General features: G+C 38.3%; 1 long non-coding RNA gene across 1 annotated transcript; it reads left to right on the plus strand.

Moving 5' to 3' along the window:
- The first annotated feature begins 255 nt into the window (after positions 1 to 255).
- On the plus strand, positions 256 to 3,569 carry LOC109145986. Its single transcript, XR_002047738.3, has 3 exons — positions 256 to 556; positions 2,617 to 2,998; positions 3,135 to 3,569. It is a non-coding gene; the product is annotated as an uncharacterized LOC109145986 (long non-coding RNA).
- The last annotated feature ends 1,464 nt before the right edge of the window (positions 3,570 to 5,033 follow it).

Raw genomic sequence — 5,033 nt, forward strand, 5'->3', positions numbered from 1 at the left:
TATTTCAGATGATGAATCCCAGTCTTATTTTCTTTGCTCAATGAACAATTTTTTTTGGGTCATGCAAACTGCTGGGTCACATTGATCTAATCCATAGTTGCCAACACTGAGTGCTTCTAAACACCAAGGCCAGTTTTCTGAAATGCAAAATTTCTCTACTGTAGCATCTCTCCTCTTGGCATTTCCCAGATCTACTGTGACTTACAGCTAACATCTAACTCAAAGTTGATCGTCACGCAGGAATTACAACAGACATTGTTTGGATGGAAGGAGGTGCTTGTTAGCTCGTGAAATAGGCAGAACAAACTGGCATTATCATCAAGACACTGTTTACAAACTATTCTTTGGCATCAGACTGTTCTTTAGTATTAACCAAATAGTTAACTATAATAACTAAATGTTAATTTATTCTTAACCAAAAGGAGCAGATTCTAAGCAGGTTCTTCTTGTTCTGCATGTTCAATGATGTTGTTCTGTTGTTTCTTTAGAAACCGCTGAGGGGCAGCAGGTTTTTTCACATGGAAATGGGCTTTCATGTGTAAGGAAATCTGGAGCTGTGAGTATTATACTTTTGATTATTTTAATGAATTCCATGCATCAGATCACTGAAAGTTTTAACCAAAGTTTCACTGTGTGCTCCTGTAAATGAATGTGATTTTGCTTGTTTATGGAATCTTGATGTATTTTTTCTCCATGAGTAGAAAAAACCTGAAGAATGTCCTATGAGATGTGTCTGGAAAGCCCCATTTATGGCTGTAGTGTGCCTCTAAGATTGCATTAATGAGTAAGTCTGTCACATGCCCAACACACATTTAGGCACTACTTTTAGAAATGAGGCCAGGATATTAGGACAAAAGAATGAGAAGAGCATTGATTTATTAGTTAGATTTATTACGAGCTGACTAATGGAGTAGGCTGTGTTACTCAGAAATCTCTGTAACTAACCAGACACCCTACTAAAACAGATCCTGTTCTAGTCAGACTATTAGGCTGTGCCATGAACAGGAAAGACAGTAGTGAATGCAGTCCATTCTTACTCCTAGTACCTCTGCCATAGCTATCTACCTTATGTGACTGTCTGTTGGCTTTGATCCTCGCTACCCGGATGTGCTACAGGGGTTCGCACCAGCCCAGAGGTCTGGAGTGAAGCACTTTGGTCTGTCAGCATTGGATGCTCACCTGTGTGATCTGCCCAATTGTTAATAACCCAAGGGAATAGTGATTTAGATCCATGATTTTTTCTGCATATATTAGTGAGAACAGAATAGCTAATCACATTTGCAGAGGACTTCTTCATAGCTTATGCATGAAGGTTTGAACCAAGGGCCAAATCCTTTTACAGCCAAATGATTTTCTGCATGCTAGCAATTACTATTTGGACATACTCCTATGTCCTTTCTGTCCTCAGCTGAGGATGAATTCCTCAGCTTTTCAGTAATATGTCAGGGCACGCTAATCTAAGTATTCTGGTAAAAATTACAAGTAAAAATCAAAAGTCTGAGTTGCTACACTGTGACACCTTGGGCAGTTTGTAACAATTCTGTCAAGCATAAATGTAAAGCATGAAGAGATTCTTTGATCTAATTCTTTACTTTCGTACTCCTGTGCAACCGTTCTTCCATAGGCTAACGTGACGAAACTGATAAGCTATTTTAATTTTGTAGCCAAAGGTAACTGGAGTATGGGCTGTCCTGGCCATGCTCTCACACCTTTGCAATGTTTTATATTCCCACATGTGAGAAGAAGCTGATGGGTAAGAGTCAGGTGTATCATTATGACACACAAGGATTGCTTCATTCCTAGGCAAAACAGGTAAGCCTGTTTGTGCCCCTTTGTGCCGTGGTATCACTGTGAACTGAATGGAGCATGTACAGCTTCAAGTCTGAAAAAAAACCCAGCAAATTTTCTTTCAGGTCAATGGTGCAAATACTAATTATCTCTAAGAGTCCTGTCTGCCTAGCAGAACCAGCAGAACCAGTCACATTAAACATAGGTGTAGCACTATGAAAGTAGGGTGGAATAGCAATGATTTGTCTGAGAGAAGAATTCTCATATGCATAGAAGCATTAGGAAAGGCAGTAGAATGTTTAAAGAATTTAGCCTCAATTTGCTGTTCACTTACGGGGCAGTCTTGCCAACATACCAGAGAGAAACCTTTCAAGGTCTACCCTTGCAGAAAGCAGTGGCTATAGAGGATGTGGCTCTTCATGACTATCAGATCTAAATTCTGCCTGGTCACGTGGTGGATGCAGTGCTGTACATCATTTAGTATTGCACACAGTGCCTCTTTGCCTCTGTCCTGTCCCTGTTTCAACTTTTCTGTCTTTTGTGCCATTCTCTATACTTTAAAATGCTTATCTACATTGTATGCCATTTGATTTTTTTTAAGATGAGAGCGGACCTAGCTGTTTTCAAGGAAAAACTTTAGTCCAGTAAGTCCTTTTACTGAGGAAGTAAAATAAGACTAAAATGTTGCGCAATTGGAGACTTAATTAGCTTTTACAGTTCTTGTAAAGAAGACACTTCCTTGTTAAGTCGAAAATACAGGTGTAATTAAGCCTGTTCTGAAGTTAAATCGAAATTAACAGCTCTACTGATTTCTGTCCCTATATGCAGATCTGGGAAGCCATTCGAGGGCCCTCCTTCCCGAGTCCTGTTGCCGTGCACAGAGCCACTTGGAGGCAGTGTTCGCACAGGCTGCTTCAGGCCTGTGCTTGTGATGTGCGATTTCCTGAGATTCCGTCATAGAGAAAAAATCTGAGAAAAAATTATATGCCGGGAAGCATGATTTTTTTAAAAAGCCTTTGCCTTCATAGGACACATCTGTGATTTTCCATGGATCTGTAATACTGTGATGCTCCTGTGAAGTGCTTTTTTGCAAAAACCTTTGTAGGAAGAGCCAGCAGGATCTTCCAGCATACCAGCTGACATAATTGAAAAGAGCATGCAAACTTTCCTGCACGGGGCAGAAAAACACTGCTGCTTGACCTTAAGAATGGTAGAGTCTTTTTACTCTTGGTTTGTTTTTTTTTTTCCTTGGGTGGAACTGACCTATTGTTTGTTTGTTTGATTGATTGATTGATTGACAGATTATAAATAAAAACGGATCATGGAACTTCTTTCCCGTGTTACAGATGCCACTGGATCTCTTTCTTCAATTGCATAGAAACAATAACATGCAAATGTTTGCAAATGACTGCTACAAAACACTCTTGAACCAGCCAGTGACAACTGGTAATGCTTGTAAATCTTAGTTTGATTGATGCATGTTTGCTGTTGCTTTGTTAGTTGTGAGGTAAGCCACACTTCTCCCTATTCCAAACATACATTTCTCAATCTGCTTTGAAATTCATACTCTCCACTCTGATTGCATCAAGTCCTATTACCCAAATTTGTTTTTCTTTTCAGGTATACAACTTTGCTAGACATAGAAGCTCTGAGGTGAAGCTGACCAAAATATATGGTCCATATATAAGTCCATCTTCAGATTCCTAGTGTTGGGATATAATTGATTGCTGTCTGTCCCAGAAGTTGTACATGAAGAAGTATACACCATTGACAAAATTTAGTATCATGATTTCATAAACTGTATGTCAAATACCATTTGTATCAATAAAGTGGAACATAAGAAAAAGGTAATGAAGAACTTTATAATAAAGCAAGCTGCTGAAATAATGCATTTCACCACAATATTCTGCCCATCCTGTTTCAATGGTGTCTATACTTAATTCACTGCAGGATTAAATTAGATTATGTTCAATATTTTATGAAGTCAATGGAGCAGATACATGAATCCACTTTTTTCGTTGTTTACATTTTAAAAATGTCACTGAACCTGCCACTGCATTTGTGAATACACATGAAAGATAAGGCAGAGCCACAAATTTGCTTTAGGAAGAAATTTGTGGTACCTGAAGATGTCAGATTTAGTAGGATTCTTAAAAACTTTCTTTTCAAAAGAACAGGGGGAAAAAAAGCTGTATTTTCTGCAAAAAACTGTGGGGTTTGTTACTTAATCCCAAATTTCCTTCTTTACAATACCCTCCTTGCATTTGGTTTACAGACAAATCGGACCAACACCTGACCATTACACAGCAGGTTTTTAGGCCTTTTTTTTGCATGAGGTTGGAAGCTTCAGAGCTGACTAAATATGTAGCCATCTCCTCATGTGTAGATAGCTAGTAGTTTCTGAAGTTTATAGTCTGTTCAGGTCCCTCTTGTCCTGGCATTCAGCGTCATGAGTAAGATTTATTCTTTAGATTATAGAAAAGGTAAAGACTTTGGATCATCACTTCTGGATCTGAACTTCCAAGGTCCAGGTCACTTCACTTCTGCCCACAGGTAAAAAAACATAAGAGATAGGAAACTCTGGATAAAAATCTGATGGATGTGATTTCTGGGTATATGATTAATCACAGACTCAGAAGAATGAATGAACAGAGTCTGTTCAACTGAGAGAAAAACAATGTATGTAAATCTTCAAATGTTTAACAGACTTTAGGAAGGGAAGAAATTATTCATGTCTCTAATGAGCTGTAAAGAAATAATTGAGAAAAATAACAAAACAACAACAACAGAAAGGAATAAATTCCATCAAGGAATATTCAAATTAGGAAAATTTGGTTAAGAGTGAAGTAACCAGACCTGGTCCTTGTGGATCCCTTCCAACCACAAATATTTTGTGTTTCTGTGATTGTAGACATTGAACTAACCTGGCATTGTCATGGAAGCTACATCATTAGATGTATTTCCAAACAAGGTTAAGCAAACACCCTCTCCTACAAATAAATGATCCTTAGGGTACTAAATACAGGAGCTAGCCTTCTACAGCACCTTTCATTTCCTATCTAAGTTTTCAGACAGGCTTTCCAGGGAAACAAATTTCCTAGGACTGTGCTGTTGGCCTGTTATTTCCTTAACAAGTCATGTAATTAACCATTAGAAACCTAAGAAAATCTAACAGTTTCCTTATGCCTAAGAGGTTACACTGAAAGAAATGGGAAAGAAAGCTTGGTAGCTTGGTTGGCTTTGCT

The sequence above is a fragment of the Corvus cornix genome, chromosome Z, assembly GCF_000738735.6.
Source record: "Corvus cornix cornix isolate S_Up_H32 chromosome Z, ASM73873v5, whole genome shotgun sequence".
In the NCBI taxonomy this organism is placed as follows: domain Eukaryota; kingdom Metazoa; phylum Chordata; class Aves; order Passeriformes; family Corvidae; genus Corvus; species Corvus cornix.